Here is an 18932-nt window from a genome sequence, read left to right on the forward strand (position 1 = left end):
TGGCCAGTCTGGATCTTTTCCATCAAACAGTAGATATGCGAAAGCTGAGCGAACAGTATTCCCACTTAAAGGGTATCCCAATCGAGTCATACGAGAATGCTCAACCGCGAATCTTAATCGGAATCGATAACGCCAGTCTCGCATTTCCGCTCAAGGGAAAAGAAGGCAAAATGCACGAGCCAGTCGCAACAAAAACGCGTCTAGGTTGGGTTGTCCATGGTGGTGCGAATACAAATAGCGATTTTATAGGGTATCACAGTCACATCGTCGAGTCGTGTCCGTGCAGTGATCAATCCGATGAAAGGTTGCAGCAGGTCGCACGTGACTTCCCAACGGATAGACTTGTTACCTTCAATGCGAAGCAGCTTTTACTACTCAGCACAGGACTACTTGTGCAGCAAAAGCTGCAGTCAATCTCTCAATCGTTGAGCGGTCGCTACGAAGACAGTTTCCTACGGAAACATTACGAAGTTAGTTTACCCGATTTCATATACAAGTTTTCTCCAAAACACGATCCTGAGTTGCTCAAAGGGCTAAGATTAAAAGTGTTCTACCTGGAGGATTTGTTCGAACGCATCGAGCGAGTAGGCATCGGCAATCGCAAGCGATATTGTCATCAAAATCAAAATCAAAGGGCTGTACCTCAACCTCCCCCAACAGCTGATCTTCTTGAGATGCGATTGGTGGCATTGACACGACGTTTGATAGCACGAACTGAACAGGGGTGGGGGGTGCATATCACGTGCTTGGCTATACGGGCGTACATAGTAACTACACACCTACTTTTTTTTTTTTTTTTTTTTTTTTAATTTAAGGAGGCCCACTAACACACCCCCACACCAAAGAACTCGCACATAGAGTCCCCTGGTAATGGACTCCTCATTTGGCAATAAAAATCTTAATACGAAACTAAACGAAAAAACAGAAACTAAATATAATGCAACAATTAAAAGGTGTGTGTGATGAGCTATATAAAAAGTAATATCATGAAGTAGTCGTGGGATGTACCCAGTGGAACTAAGTTCCTTTGAAGGGTATCCCTAGAGTACTACAGGTTGGTGATTCTAATGAATCTAATGATTCTAATGAATGATGCAAAATCATAGCAAAAACTGACTGATATAAGATTTGTAGTGCTGCTTCAAACGGGTTTTAAAAAGTACACGGTTATTTAAAATTTTCAGTCGTTCAGGTAGTTCATTATACACCGATGGACCATAAAACGAGATCCGAACTTGACCCATATTTGTAGAAGCTCTGGACCGAACAAGGTTGCTCGCATACCGGGTGTAATGATCATGATTTGTTATAGACAAAACGATGTTATGATGAATATTTGGGTTTTTTATTGTGTCGTACATGAACAAACTGGTTTGTAGTTTACATAGTCCGCGTAGAGGAAGAATGCTATGCGCCATATTTGTGTACAGTTGAAGGGAAGAGTATAATCGCGGTAGGTTGTAGATGATTTTGAGGCATCTATTTTGCAATGTTTGCAGTTTTTTCAGCTTGGATTTGCAAGCGTGTCCCCAGGCGAGAATTAGGTATTGCATATGGGAATGAATACAGCCATGATAGAAAGTCAAGAGGGCATCTCTAGGCACAAACTTACTAACACGGTACATTAAGCCGCACAAGGATGAGACTTTCCTTTGGACATGTTCTATATGATCACCCCAGGAAAGCGTGGAGTCCAATACCAAGCCCAAGTATTTAAAATTCGATACCAATTCAACTCCTTCTTGCTCAAACGACGGGTTGCTATGTGTAGGTATTTTTTTCCTTGGTGAATGGAAAACCATGTATTTGGTCTTTGATAAGTTTAATGAGAGCAAATTTGCATTAAAGTATCTCATAAGTACCTATAAGTCACTGTTTATTGATGACACAATAGATGTAACATCGTGGTTTGGATAGAATAAAGCAGTATCATCAGCAAACAATTTAGGAGTTCCATTAAGCGGTATGTTTCCTATATCATTAATGTATATAAGAAATAAAAGTGGCCCAATATTACTACCTTGTGGAACTCCAATGTTTATAGATCTTGAAGAACTCTTGGCATCTTTGAATGTCACAAATTGCTGCCTTCCACTCAAATAGCTCCGAATAACATCGTTCGCTAATCCCCGTATTCCATAACTTTCCAGTTTTTGCAAGAGAATGTCGTGGTTTAATGTATCGAAAGCCTTTTTTAAATCAATAAAAAGACCTCCGACGATACATTTGTTGTCTATTTTGTTTATTAAGAAGTCAACAAGCTCAACGATCGCCGTAGAGGTACTACATCCTTTCCTAAACCCGTACTGGAATTTATACAAAACATTGAACTTATTCAAAAAATTTATTAATCTCTTCACCAATAGTCTTTCAAAGATTTTATTTATTACAGACAGTGTAGAAATAGGACGATAGTTGCAAGGGTCAGACTCATCCCCAGATTTAAAAACAGGCACTACTCTTGCAACTTTTAAACAATCTGGGTACCTTCCTTGGCTCAGTATTCTGTTGAAAAGCTCTGTAAAAATGTTTGAAAATGCATTCGAATTTTGCTTGATAATACTTGCTGGTAGATTATCAGGTCCACAGCTTTTTTTGGTATCTAGATCGTTTATTACAGAAGAAACCTCAGCTAAATCAGTGGGTTTAAGATAAATTGTTTGCTCCAGACGGCTTACAGTTGCCAATGGATTGAGATTATTTTTCGGAATTTTTCCAGCGAGATTCCCGCCAATGCTTGAGAAGAACTGATTGAATATTTCACTGATTTCAGAGCTATTTGATGTTTTGCTACCATTATTTTGTAGTTCAATCTTAACATCCCGTTTGGTTCTCCCCATTATTTCGTTTAAATTTTTCCATACTTTAGCACTACAGGTGTCGTCAAACAATTTTTTGAAATATTCGTTTTTACACCTCTTTTTAACAGCATCAAGTTTTTTGTTACATGGTTCAGCATTTCTCTCAAATGATTATTGTTCGGATTCCTTTTTACTTTTTTCAAGTATTTGTTTTTGAGTTTAATCCATTGCCACGTATAATAATCAAGCCAAGGACATTTTTTGGTTTTTAAATTCACTCGTTCATTTTTAGAAGTGGTACAAAGATTTGAAATTGTATTATAAGCCGTTGTTATGGACACAATCGACTCGTTTACATCTTCAGTACAAGTGAAGGTATTCAAAAACTGTGTAAATAATTGGTTTAACCTACGCTTGTCAACAATTTTTTTGCTTAAAATAACATGTTCCTTTGGATTAACAATTTTAAAAGAAGAAACAACTATTAAGTGATCACTCACATCCGTATAAATTGTATCATTTTTTATATAAGTAAGATCTTCTTTTCGTCCAAGAAAGTGGTCCAAAATATTTCCACTGACAGGGCGAGTAGCAAACGTATTTGAGCAAAAATAGTCATACGAGTTCAGTAAGTTTTCATAACGACGAACAGTGCTGTTACCAGCTAAGTTAAATGGAATATTCATATCTCCAACGATAAAACGTGGACATGACGTGTGCGTTGACAATAAGCTTTCCATCTCATCTTGAAAATAATTAAAATCGAATGATGGCGGTCTGTATACGCCTATAACATCATACAGCAACCCATTTATTTTTATTTCAATTTGAATCATGTGCATGCCCTCAATGAGAATATTTTTCTTCACATTGTAGCTTAATTCATTCTTCACATACACCGCCAAACCACCAGACGACGTGTCACGACAAGAGAAGATTGAGTTGTAATTTGGTATTTGATACAAAGGACAATTTTCAGCTTTCAACCACGTCTCACCAATTACCAATATGTCAATAGGAACTTTTACGCTATCCAGGAATAAAGGAATATTGTCAAACTTCTGCAAATTATTCATTCCCCTTACGTTCCATTGTGCTATACGAAGGAAATTTTTTCCGTCATCAGAATGATTTAGATTGAACTCATCAACATTCTCGTGGTATGAATTTATTCTACTAGTCATTTATTATACAATTGACACGGTTTTATATTACGGACAAACGAAAAGAGCTTAATAGTTTGTGTTGTTATTATTGCGCTTTCTCTTAGGAGAGGGAGTTTGCTTTGGAGGAGATTTTTTAGTATAGCGATTTACTAGCTCATCTAAATCATTTCTAGTTTTTATTACTTCCGGCTTCGAGTTTTCGTTTTTCTTGACTAGTACATTGCCCCCCCTGCTACACCAAACATATTTTATTTCTAACTTATCTTGGTGGCCTCTCATTTCGCTCAGAAGTTCCAACGATAGTGGGGTCAATTCATCGCGTATAGTGATGGTTGTTGATTTTCCATCTATTGTCAAGCTAGGATCGATTTGTGACGAAAGCAGTTTACCAACTTCCCTTTTCTTGCTAAAAACAATTTCCTTACTGCCTTCATTGGCAAACACTGCGCGAATGGGTATAAGCGAGTTTTTCGGTTTGTTTCTAGCATTTAGTCTAGTAGCTGAAACCAGCATGTCGGAGTTATTGGTTACGCCATGGCAAGAAAAAACTTTTTCAACAATCTCTTGAGTATTTTCCCCAGGGATAAACGGGACCCCGAGTACTATTGCATTGTTACAGTTTTTTTCACGGTTACCTCTATCTACCTGATGTTCTAAATTGTGGACTGTTTTTGACAATGTTAGTTGGTTTGTTTTCAATTTATCAACTTCCTTTTTTAAAAATTCATTTTCCTTTTTCATTTCTTGAAAGTCCCCTACAATGCCATCAAACTTAGCTGACAGAAAATCTTGAGATTTCTCTATTGCTGATGTAATTTGCTTTACCTCTCCCCTAAAGTTTTGCATTTCTTGGGATACGGCACTAGCCAACGCTCCCTTTAGCTCAACTGCAAGTGATTCAACAATCGAAGTCTTGAGATTCTGCATCTCCATAATGCGTTGGTATATACTCGCACAGTTATGGGAGCAAAAGTACGGTTTTTCCTTCATGCGTCGCGCAGCATTCCCGGTGATGTTACGGCACTTAAGATGTGCCTCAGTGAAGCAATACATGCAAATTATCAATTTAGAAGAATCCTTTTCTGGTTTGTTGCATTCAACGCAAATTGAACATTCATTTTCCATGTTAACCTGTTTAAAGCAACAATGAAAATCAAATCAGCTGCTGCAGCGCAAGTCAGTTTATAAGATAGTAATCGAAAATAACATACAAGAAGCGACAGCTTTTACTCACACACACCCGTCTAAGTATTCACTTTAATAGTACAGAATAGTCAGCAAGATAAAGTTATTATGCTAATGGAAAACGAAAAAGTGTTATTACTTATATGCTGGAATGGAAGATAGAGTAGACGATTTGCAATACTAACTTGCTGTGATTGGAGTTGTTAAAGATTTTTTAATTATGATATTTAACGCATTTATTTTGTTTGAGTTTTTGCATTGCATCCGTTCGCTCAAATTTGACTAAACTGGCTACTCAACCTGGACTACCTATCCTTGCACACAACATCGCACGCAAGGAGCTTTCGCCCCTGTTGTAGTCGACAGAAATCACACAGTGTTACAGCAGCACGAAGCAACGGCTTGATTGCGCACGACGCCAATTCACTGTTTCAATTAATCTATTTACTCAGTGGGATTTAAAACAACATGCATTTGCATTTATTATCGCATCAACAAAACCACAAGACTACTAGAAGGGCTACTTCAGCACCCATACACCAAGTCGAACCAACGGCTTGATTGTGTACGACGCTTCGTTCACTCTTTTTTCGCTAAATCTCACGATTAAGTAGGTTCACCCACGTTCAAGTATTTCATGGCACATCGTGGCACACCAAGAAAAATCCATATCGATCACGGCTCAAACTACACTGTAGCAGACAATGAACTTGAAAAGGCGAGCGAGGAACTCGGAACAGCGTGCATGGTGCGCATCACGAATTGAAGCAAACATTCTCTGGCGACGAACGGTACGGGATCACTTCCTTGAGCCAACCAAGCGAACGAGGTGGTACAATGAAGGTCTGTCGAGATTGGTGAACGCCTTAGTAGGCTTAGAAAAGATGGATAGGTACGGTCAACGACGGTCCAGACCTGGACGGGCGTCTATGAGCGTCCTGCGACGAAGCTTGCTGTTCATGAAGTGCGACGCGAAGGCAAGTAAACCAAGAACTTGGTGTACCGGGGGGGAATGTTGCGACTCTTCGGTCGGCGCGACTCACGGTAGCACAGCAACCCTGCGCGCAGCACGCAAAGCAGGAGGGATTTTGTATGGGGCAGCTATCGGTGTAACTGTCATCGCCTGCATCCGGGCATTCGAGTGAAAAGAAACTTGTCGATTACTACCGTGCAGAAAGTGAGGTGGCAAAAATCATTATAGATATACATTAAATAATTACATTGTGGCTACAAGTTTACTTAAAATATAAATTAAAACCCACCCACCGGTTTCGTATCAATATTAAATTTAACTACCAGGTAGGGAAACTTACATGTAATTAACATTAAACCGATTCTTACGCTAACCTTAAAACTAGATAGGTGGCTCACGTTTCACATGCATAAGTTGAAAGTAAGAAGAATTGAAGGAGCTAAATTGGAAAAGAGTTAATAGTTGATGGAAAAGATTAAATGATAGAGTTGGAGAAGATAAGATCCGTTAGGCGAAAAGAAAGGAAGCTAAAAGGAGTAAAAGTACAACGTAAGCCAAATATAATTAAAAGTTAACTACTTATATTACCTAAACAATTATAACAAAAACTTTGCAGGAAATTTTTAATCCTGGTAAATAAAACCTGATTATAAATTCGGAATCTGATTTGTTCCTGGTTGGCGTTGTCAACAATATAAGTGAAAGATTTCAAATGCTAATGGCTACTATACTAGACCAACCTCGTGTTTTTAGTCTTGACCTTGAAATGCACAAATTCACAACCAGGGACTACAGCTAAACACACCATCTGTTTAGTATTGTTTGAAGTAGTTTGAAGTTTTAGTATTGTGAAAGTAAACAATTTTGTTAAAGTCGAAAACCACCACTCTTCCTTAACACATTGTATCTTTAAATATTGAATCTAGTCCAATTTGGTGTCCTGAAAGTGAAATCTCATAGAACAGTGAGCGGTCATCTTTACCTGTTGCCAGATTACATCCATTCCAGATTGAAATTGGTCGGAACTGTTGTCTTGCACGGAAACAGAGCTGAAGGGAATTTTGTGCATGTGACGGGACGCAGCAATTTTCAAAGCGAGGAAAATCAGCGACTGTCTTATCCCAGAAAAGTTTTTGAGCGTTATATTTGCTGCTTTGCGTCCGGTAGTTGCTTGCAATTCTTTACATTCAATCGTATTTCTGTCAAGTATGCAAATTGTTGTGAAGTAGAATATCGAAAGCAACTAGTAAGATGCAGTGGACGTTTGTTATTTGATATTTTTACTGGCTGTCCACCTGTTAGTTGTAAGACAATTATACTTCAAGGCGTCAGTCTAGGTGTAGTGGTTAGTATTCATGCCTCTCACGCCGAGGACCCGGGTTCAATCCCAACCCCGCAGAAGTCACGAATGACCCACACATTTAAAAAATTATACCGAACACCGCAATTTTTTGACGAAATTAGAACTGTTTTTTTTGTCGGAAGATTTGACCACTGCGACCATTATTTTGATCTATTGTGGTATAATTAGAACTGTTGAACGTTCGGTAAATTCCTAATTTCCTCAAAAAAATGCGGTAATCGGTAAAAAATTTTTAATTACAAGCTGTTAAAGTAACTATAATCTAAAAAAAATATATTCCAAATCAATTAGTCACAACGAACGGTGATATCAACAATTTCGTGGAAATTGGCGAATGCGAATGAGTGTTGTAAATAGTGATGTCCGAAATTTTCAATTATTCGATTACCGATTAATCGGCGAGCGTTGTCTGCACTAATCGATTAATTCAACTATTCGTGCTAGTGGTATTCGATTAGAAATATTCGAATATTTTTTTCATTTATTCGATTAATCGAACGATTATGAACGATTAGCGGGCATTATTCGGGGATTATTCGCATTCATATTATTTCCTTTGAACTATTCGATTAATTCAACTACTCGTGCTGGCAGTATTCGATTAAAAATTATTCGAATATTTTTATAGTTATTCGATTAGTTGAATTAATCGAACGATTAACGGACATCACTAGTTGTAAATGATAACCCAGAATACAGCCCGGACTCGATTATCCGGGTGTTCATTTTTATTTTCAGCCCGGATAATCGAATCACCCGGATAATCAAATCATTATTTTTAGAACAAAATTTTTTTGGTATGTCAAGTTTTTTGACTTTTAGGGTATCATAAATGATTTATTTGTTATTGATCTATCTTCCCGAAAGTCAGAAAATTCCTTTCTTACGATTTTTTCCACTAATGATTTTTTTTTGGTACAAAATTATTTTTGGTGTGTTATGATTTTCAATATTTAGGTGTTATAAATGATTTTTTTTATTATTGATCAATCTCCCCTAAAGTCATAAGATACCTTTTTGCTATTTTTTTTATTAATGATTACGAGATGATGATTTTTAAGTAAAAAAATTGATTTCATCATCACAGGATTTATTTTTATTTTGTTCACCGATAAAAGGGATATAAGAAAGGAATTTTGTAGCTTTAGGGAGGTGAATCAATACTTGTCAAGTAAGAATCATCATTAAGCATGAAAACTATAACATTAAGGTTTAAAATAAATCATCGAAAAAAATAATAATTTTTTTTCATCCGGATAATCGAGACTAAAACCCGGATAATCGAATCCCCGGATAATCAAATCCCCGGATAATCGAGTCCGGCGTGTAGATACTATTTTTTTTCGGTATAATCGTAGTTGTACGTAAGCAACTTAAGTAAGCTAATTTCGTTAACTGCAAGTTATAACAAGTTATACAAGTTATAAGCCAGTTTAAACTAACTTAACTGGCTACTATTGCTACAAGTCATCCAAAAATTGTTAAGGTGCGAAATTATTCAATTCAAGAAAATTCAATTTTATCTGCAGTTATTACTTGGTAGCCTTTAAAAAAGCCGATTTATGGATGATATTCAGATTTGGTCCGAAACAATACTTGAAGTTTGTATACCGTGATAATTATGTGCCTTCTGGGACGGCATTTTGGCTACTTCACTCAACAACAAGCAAACATCGACGGTCTGAACCTCACGCGCGGTTTCCGTAGCGCACTTGCAGAAATTGTAATGAACCAAGTGGATCTGGATCTGAATCTGGATCTGGATCTGGATCTGGATCTGGATCTGGATCTGGATCTGGATCTGGATCTGGATCTGGATCTGGATCTGGATCTGGATCTGGATCTGCTGGATCTGGATCTGCTGGATCTGGATCTGCTGGATCTGGATCTGCTGGATCTGGATCTGCTGGATCTGGATCTGCTGGATCTGGATCTGCTGGATCTGGATCTGCTGGATCTGGATCTGCTGGATCTGGATCTGCTGGATCTGGATCTGCTGGATCTGGATCTGCTGGATCTGGATCTGCTGGATCTGGATCTGCTGGATCTGGATCTGCTGGATCTGGATCTGCTGGATCTGGATCTGCTGGATCTGGATCTGCTGGATCTGGATCTGCTGGATCTGGATCTGCTGGATCTGGATCTGCTGGATCTGGATCTGCTGGATCTGGATCTGCTGGATCTGGATCTGCTGGATCTGGATCTGCTGGATCTGGATCTGCTGGATCTGGATCTGCTGGATCTGGATCTGCTGGATCTGGATCTGCTGGATCTGGATCTGCTGGATCTGGATCTGCTGGATCTGGATCTGCTGGATCTGGATCTGCTGGATCTGGATCTGCTGGATCTGGATCTGCTGGATCTGGATCTGCTGGATCTGGATCTGCTGGATCTGGATCTGCTGGATCTGAATCTGCTGGATCTGGATCTGCTGGATCTGGATCTGGATCTGCTGGATCTGGATCTGGATCTGCTGGATCTGGATCTACTGGATCTGGATCTACTGGATCTGGATCTGGATCTGGTTCTGCTGGATCTGGATCTGGTTCTGCTGGATCTGGATCTGGAACTGAATCTGGGTCTGGATCTACTGGATCTGGTTCTGGTTCTGGATCTGGATCTGGAACGGGATCATTGTCGTTCTTCCGTTCTGTTTATAGCAAGCAGTACGTAATAAATATAACAGTGCTGGTATGGATGCTTTGTTGTCTAACTAAAAACATACACGAAAGCGTTCGTGCTCTTCAACAGTCGATAGTTCCAAGTTTATAATCTACCGTTGAGAATAGTCACTCACTTTCTTTCACAAGTAATAGATGTTATTTACCTTGGAAAACCCAAAACCCAAAATAGCTTTTTTCCAAGCTTCAGAGTGCGCTTCTCAAATTATCTCCTTGCTCTGCTCCAAACTGACGCAATAATGTATCGTTCTCTAGTTAGTACTGAAAGCTGTTTTTGACATTTTATCAATCACCTTTTAAAATTTGCAGTCCTATTTATATGCAAAGAATGAAGCAGAAAAAAATCACGATGGTATGTAAATCAAATTTTCGCACTATTTTCATTGCAAGACGCGATGCTTTCCACGTCGAACTTTCGACGACTCTCCATCCCGGATGCCGGTTATTCGATATATTTTGACATCAACAGTTTTCCGATTTGGACATCCATGCGGTCGTCGCCTAATGCCACTGGCCATTTGGTCCGGGTGGTCAAATTGAAAGTAGTGCAAGTTTGCAGATTCACCACCAACTTCGACGATGTGCGATGCTGTGTATCACTGCTTCGTTTTCCTGATGTGATATACTATGCAACATCCACTCACACTCTGTACCTCTAGTAGTGAAGAGCTCGGTGTGAAAAGCAAAAGCGCCGAACGAATCGATGTGAAATGAAGAAAAAAATGGACACGTTTCGATAATCCTTGCCGATGCACAGCGATGATGTGGTGATGATGACGGTGACGGTGACGGTGAGGAGGAAGAGGGAGCAACTGAAGAGCGGAAAGCTTTCATCTAGCTCGTTCCATGTGATATGATTACTTAATGCATTCTCGTATTGTAGGTCTAGCAAAAAAGCTGGAAAATTCGACGAATGGTTCATGGGTGTTTTTTAGTGCAATTTGTTTCTTCCCAAAGTAAAACTGCATATCAACATTTCATGATGTTATTCGCTATGATGATGATGTAAATAAAAACATAACGCTGCACTGGAAAATGAAATGAACAAACTGTAATACGGGGGAAAATAAACAGACAACCTCTGGTTTTAATGGAAATTTACCCAGTCCAAAATAACTTTCATGCAGTGCTAGAAATGCATGACTTTTGCTATTATTCGGTTGTTCTTACTATAGGTGTCACTTTTTTTGCAGACGACCTCAACTGTAATTTACACTAAAGAAATTAAATTTGGAAAGCCTTTAAATTATAAAAAGCATCGTCAAAGTTGTCTAAATATACAATCGATAGGTCCTGTTTTTCGTTACCCAGTATGTGAATATGTGCACCTCACGGTACATCAATATTTTAATATCACAAATATGTTCATAGCATCATTGAAATAAAACTGGGAAAGTCGTAAGCCTCTTACGATCTATTAAAATTCGATGTGCATGGTAAAGGATAAACCAGCATTAAGCAACTCGGTGTTTGCTGTTAAACAAAGTTTCGGTCCTCGCTGAATTTCCTGCACCACCAAGAGATCAACTTAAACTTATCTTTAAAAAAATTCGATCCTATTATGAATAAAATTATCAGCAACACTTGAAGCCGGCTCTTTTGAATGGCTCATTACTACTACGTAGCCCATGTTTTCATCAGGTTCACGAAGCAGAAGGCTTTCCTTCATTCGGAGCTCATGAACCACCCAAACCGTAGCACATATCTCTCACTCGAAAGCAAACAAAATGGTTCCGGTGCGAAAAACCCAACCCGTAGTGGTAGGTAGAGAAGGTAATCCTTTTCGGCAAGCTTTGGCTTTGTTCCAACTTACCTGTCTCTTTTCGGAGTAACGAAACTGCATACATGGAAAACCCGCTAATCTTGTTTCTGGTTTCGGTGGGAAAATGTTGTAAACTCGCGCACGTAAAGTTAGTACAAAGATGAATTAATTTTCACTCCAAGTAAATGCTGCACATCCCAACTGGAGCGGCAAGTTTTCGCCAGATCAGGGAAAGAAAAGAAACACACCGAGGGCTCTCCGGTGGAAAAGTTTCGCCTGTCTGAGTCGACCGGTTGCGAGTCCCGCTCTGTCTGGCGGCCATTGTGCTGAGCGACTGTGCGGTGAAAGAATAACGACTCTTGGGCGCACGTTATAAAGATGCAAATTCATAAAAGTGGAAAATTATGTTTAATTTTCCCCCAGTGTCCGGGCATTTCGGTATTAATGCGAACATGTGAGCTGACTTTACTTTGCGACCATGTGCGATGGGGACGGTATTTTTTCTTGCGTGCAAAGCTACCGGGTGCGAACCGAGCCGGGTGTGAGTGAGCGTGTATGTGTGTACGTAGGACTCCCGTTGATCTATGCCGCTTAACTCATATCAGTGCGATTCAGCCGAAGCAGACGCTGGCTGGTTGGCTGGCTGGCGGAACCGGGTGCTGGTTCCGGGCACCTTAGTATCTGCCGGGCGTGACAGCCTAAATGAGATTAAAATATTATATTTATTTTTATTAGCATAATTCATGAAAAATTCACCTCGTCAGGGATTTTTTACCGCTGCGAGAAGAGTTTGCTTGTTTTCACCGATGCGATGGGGGAAATGTGTGTGTACATAGGAGATATAAAAGAGTTGTGGGTTTTGCTTCGTCCCAATGCGATGAGAGTCAAGCTTTCAGCGGTGTTCTGATGTGCTAAGTTGTTGATACTGAAAATTCTCATGTTCTGGGAGAAATAGAAATTCAGGAGGAATTCGATACAAGTGAAACGTGAGGAGATTTTATTCACACTGGAGATTCTTTTGAAAATTTTCATCTGAATAACTGACAACTGATTTGAATGCTGTGTAGCACGTTTACTGACCGGTACTATCATGATGACACGCTTGAATGTATGCCGTCATCAAAATATTCGACCACAACTTGAGGTACATGAAAGTTTAATAATGTATGCCATCGGACATAGCGCGAGGTAGCGATAGGTTCGTTGAATCCAAATACTGAATGGTGCGATTGAGTTTGTAGTAATCCCGCAGAACGGAGAGAACGTCGAGAAGCACGAAAACCAAGTAGCGAAAGAATGTTCGGAGAATCAATTTCTCCGTAAAGCATCTTAAATACAGTTTGCTGGAGTTTCCTGCGTCGTTGTTCTAAAGTATCTAGTCTAGACGATACTGTGCTGCAGCTCTAAAGTGCTCGAGATAATCGTGAACGACGCTTTTTTTTTAGTTGTCAACACTACATTTCCTCAGATCAGCATAGATTTTTATATTTTTGGAAACGGTAGTTCATTTACAAGGCGCTGGACAAAAGAAACAAACAAACGAGAAGAAAGAAACAGACAAACGAGAAACGGATCTACAAACTCCACCATCAGGTGGATTGAGTTCTGGCTTGAGTTGAGAGATCCAGATCCAGATTCAGATCCAGATCCAGATCCAGATCCAGATCCAGATCCAGATCCAGATCCAGATCCAGATCCAGATCCAGATCCAGATCCAGATCCAGATCCAGATCCAGATCCAGATCCAGATCCAGATCCAGATCCAGATCCAGATCCAGATCCAGATCCAGATCCAGATCCAGATCCAGATCCAGATCCAGATCCAGATCCAGATCCAGATCCAGATCCAGATCCAGATCCAGATCCAGATCCAGATCCAGATCCAGATCCAGATCTAGATCCAGATCCAGATCCAGATCCAGATCCAGATCCAGATCCAGATCCAGATCCAGATCCAGATCCAGATCCAGATCCAGATCCAGATCCAGATCCAGATCCAGATCCAGATCCAGATCCAGATCCAGATCCAGATCCAGATCCAGATCCAGATCCAGATCCAGATCCAGATCCAGATCCAGATCCAGATCCAGATCCAGATCCAGATCCAGATCCAGATCCAGATCCAGATCCAGATCCAGATCCAGATCCAGATCCAGATCCAGATCCAGATCCAGATCCAGATCCAGATCCAAATCCAGATCCAGATCCAGATCCAGATCCAGATCCAGATCCAGATCCAGATTCAGATCCAGATCCAGATCCAGATCCAGATCCAGATCCAGATCCAGATCCAGATCCAGATCCAGATCCAGATCCAGATCCAGATCCAGATCCAGATCCAGATCCAGATCCAGATCCAGATCCAGATCCAGATCCAGATCCAGATCCAGATCCAGATCCAGATCCAGATCCAGATCCAGATCCAGATCCAGATCCAGATCCAGATCCAGATCCAGATCCAGATCCAGATCCAGATCCAGATCCAGATCCAGATCCAGATCCAGATCCAGATCCAGATCCAGATCCAGATCCAGATCCAGATCCAGATCCAGATCCAGATCCAGATCCAGATCCAGATCCAGATCCAGATCCAGATCCAGATCCAGATCCAGATCCAGATCCAGATCCAGATCCAGATCCAGATCCAGATCCAGATCCAGATCCAGATCCAGATCCAGATCCAGATCCAGATCCAGATCCAGATCCAGATCCAGATCCAGATCCAGATCCAGATCCAGATCCAGATCCAGATTCAGATTCAGATCCAGATCCAGATCCAGATCCAGATCCAGATCCAGATCCAGATCCAGATCCAGATCCAGATCCAGATCCAGATCCAGATCCAGATTCAGATCCAGATCCAGATCCAGATCCAGATCCAGATTCAGATCCAGATCCAGATCCAGATCCAGATCCAGATCCAGATCCAGATCCAGATCCAGATCCAGATCCAGATCCAGATCCAGATCCAGATTCAGATCCAAATCCAGATCCAGATCCAGATTCAGATCCAGATCCAGATCCAGATCCAGATCCAGATCCAGATCCAGATCCAGATCCAGATCCAGATCCAGATCCAGATCCAGATCCAGATCCAGATCCAGATCCAGATCCAGATCCAGATCCAGATCCAGATCCAGATCCAGATCCAGATCCAGATCCAGATCCAGATCCAGATCCAGATCCAGATCCAGATCCAGATCCAGATCCAGATCCAGATCCAGATCCAGATCCAGATCCAGATCCAGATCCAGATCCAGATCCAGATCCATTCAGATCCAGATCCAGATCCAGATCCAGATCCAGATCCAGATCCAGATCCAGATCCAGATCCATTCAGATCCAGATCCAGATCCAGATCCAGATCCAGATCCAGATCCAGATCCAGATCCAGATCCAGATCCAGATCCAGATCCAGATCCAGATCCAGATCCAGATCCAGATCCAGATCCAAATCCAAATCCAGATCCAGATCCAGATCCAGATCCAGATCCAGATCCAGATCCAGATCCAGATCCAGATCCAGATACAGATCCAGATCCAGATCCAGATCCAGATCCAGATCCAGATCCAGATCCAGATCCAGATCCAGATCCAGATCCAGATCCAGATCCAGATCCATTCAGATCCAGATCCAGATCCAGATCCATTCAGATCCAGATCCAGATCCAGATCCAGATCCAGATCCAGATCCAGATCCAGATCCAGATCCAGATCCAGATCCAGATCCAGATCCAGATCCAGATCCAGATCCAGATCCAGATCCAGATCCAGATCCAGATCCAGATCCAGATCCAGATCCAGATCCAGATCCAGATCCAGATCCAGATCCAGATCCAGATCCAGATCCAGATCCAGATCCAGATCCAGATCCAGATCCAGATCCAGATCCAGATCCAGATCCAGATCCAGATCCAGATCCAGATCCAGATCCAGATCCAGATCCAGATCCAGATCCAGATCCAGATCCAGATCCAGATCCAGATCCAGATCCAGATCCAGATCCAGATCCAGATCCAGATCCAGATCCAGATCCAGATCCAGATCCAGATCCAGATCCAGATCCAGATCCAGATCCAGATCCAGATCCAAATCCAGATCCAGATCCAGATCCAGATCCAGATCCAGATTCAGATCCAGATCCAGATCCAGATCCAGATCCAGATCCAGATCCATTCAGATCCAGATCCAGATCCAGATCCAGATTCAGATCCAGATCCAGATCCAGATCCAGATCCAGATCCATTCAGATCCAGATCCAGATCCAGATCCAGATCCAGATCCAGATCCAGATCCAGATCCAGATCCACATCCAGATCCATATCCTGATCCAGATCCAGATCCAGATCCAGATCCAGATCCAGATCCAGATCCAGATCCAGATCCAGATCCAGATCCAGATCCAGATCCAAATCCAGATCCAGATCCAGATCCAGATCCAGATTCAGATCCAGATCCAGATCCAGATCCAGATCCAGATCCAGAGATCCAGATCCAGATCCAGATCCAGATCCAGATCCAGATCCAGATCCAGATCCAGATCCAGATCCAGATCCAGATCCAGATCCAGATCCAGATCCAGATCCAGATCCAGATCCAGATCCAGATCCAGATCCAGATCCAGATCCAGATCCAGATCCAGATCCAGATCCAGATCCAGATCCAGATCCAGATCCAGATCCAGATCCAGATCCAGATCCAGATCCAGATCCAGATCCAGATCCAGATCCAGATCCAGATCCAGATCCAGATCCAGATCCAGATCCAGATCCAGATCCAGATCCAGATCCAGATCCAGATCCAGATCCAGATCCAGATCCAGATCCAGATCCAGATCCAGATCCAGATCCAGATCCAGATCCAGATCCAGATCCAGATCCAGATCCAGATCCAGATCCAGATCCAGATCCAGATCCAGATCCAGATCCAGATCCAGATCCAGATCCAGATCCAGATCCAGATCCAGATCCAGATCCAGATCCAGATCCAGATCCAGATCCAGATCCAGATCCAGATCCAGATCCAGATCCAGATCCAGATCCAGATCCAGATCCAGATCCAGATCCAGATCCAGATCCAGATCCAGATCCAGATCCAGATCCAGATCCAGATCCAGATCCAGATCCAGATCCAGATCCAGATCCAGATCCAGATCCAGATCCAGATCCAGATCCAGATCCAGATCCAGATCCAGATCCAGATCCAGATCCAGATCCAAATCCAGATCCAGATCCAGATCCAGATCCAGATCCAGATTCAGATCCAGATCCAGATCCAGATCCAGATCCAGATCCAAATCCAGATCCAGATCCAGATCCAGATCCAGATTCAGATCCAGATCCAGATCCAGATCCAGATCCAGATCCATTCAGATCCAGATCCAGATCCAGATCCAGATCCAGATCCAGATCCAGATCCAGATCCACATCCAGATCCATATCCTGATCCAGATCCAGATCCAGATCCAGATCCAGATCCAGATCCAGATCCAGATCCAGATCCAGATCCAGATCCAGATCCAGATCCAGATCCAAATCCAGATCCAGATCCAGATCCAGATCCAGATTCAGATCCAGATCCAGATCCAGATCCAGATCCAGATCCAGATCCAGATCCAGATCCAGATCCAGATCCAGATCCAGATCCAGATCCAGATCCAGATCCAGATCCAGATCCAGATTAAATGCGTGCACGTGCACGTGTCATACGCGGATGGCGATATTAGCGTATTTTTTTGCTGTCGCGAAAAAATCCCAAGTAACAATTCTAAAGCCACTTGATTTTATTCGAATTTTATCAACGTTTTATTGCTGTACGAATTATTACCCTTGGTTTCATCAACGTGCTGCGCAATATAAAGATGATACGAGTCAAAAACTTCTTTTAGTTAGCAATAAAACCATAATAAAACTGTAATTAAAGCAGACTTATTGTGATTGCTTATAATACCGCGATAAAACTGGTTAGCTGCGATACATCTGTTATAAACTTACCATAAGTGGGGCGTAGCAAACAACAATTCATCAAAAACAAAATGCGAGTTGCAGAAAGAAAATTATCATCAATCGATTTTCATGTCAGAATGCAATTAGAATGATTTCACTAGCAACTTAGAGTGATTAATCGAATATATTTATTAAACAACTGGTTTCCAAAAATTGTAAAATTTTGATGCCGCGTTAAATCCAATATGTACGATATGCGCATATGCTGCACAACTACGGAAACTGCTGAAAATTTATTATATATTCTGTTGAATATTTTATTATGGTCGCTGTAAATCAAATCGCTCAGGATGACAGATGGCGGTATGACTACTTTTTCTGTTCACGGCTATATATTTTCAAGTTAAAAAAGTTGTTTGAGTGATTTTGCTTTTTATGTTTTAAAGCTTTGTCGAACAAAGTGAAAAGCTTCATAAAATTATGGCGGTAGCCGTCAAGCAGCAAAAAGTCGATTTTATTGCTACTTTCAGCCGAACGTAATAAATCTGCTTGAGCTTATGGCCTGACTTGTTAAGTGGTTATAAAAGCCTTTTGAAGAGCGGACCTCTTGGTCGAAAAGAAGTTTAAAAATGGTCATCATAAGGTTTTAATGAGGCTCATAGTTTTATTAGTGGTTTTATGAAATAGGTCATGAAAATCAGTAGAGGAAGATAATAAAATGTAAATTGCTGCTTGGGTTCATAGCGTGTGGCCCAAGTTTGACATTTCTGGGAGACCCCTTCTTGGCTTGTGACCCCGGATGGAACTCATTACCTCAGCGCTGCTGGCAAGAAGTTTTCATTGCCTTTATTCGATCTGTCAAGGGTTATTCCAATCTTTTTACGAAAAGGTTGAATTGTGAGAGGATGCAACTGTTAATTAAAAAACTGTTAATATTCGGCAGGGCAGTCTTCGGAGAAATTTATCAAGACTGAAGTTTGATGTTTTCCCGACGTTTCGACACTTTGTTGGTGTCTTTTTTAAGGGGTAATATCATTTAGTCTTTTGTTCTGTTCT

The 18932-nt window shown here is 41.1% G+C and overlaps 1 pseudogene; it reads left to right on the top strand.

Annotated features, from left to right (window-relative positions):
• Positions 1–14409: 14409 nt before the first annotated feature.
• LOC128744025 (serine/arginine repetitive matrix protein 5-like) lies at positions 14410–16130 on the top strand (annotated as a pseudogene).
• The last annotated feature ends 2802 nt before the right edge of the window (positions 16131–18932 follow it).

The sequence above is a fragment of the Sabethes cyaneus genome, chromosome 3, assembly GCF_943734655.1.
Source record: "Sabethes cyaneus chromosome 3, idSabCyanKW18_F2, whole genome shotgun sequence".
Classification (NCBI taxonomy): domain Eukaryota; kingdom Metazoa; phylum Arthropoda; class Insecta; order Diptera; family Culicidae; genus Sabethes; species Sabethes cyaneus.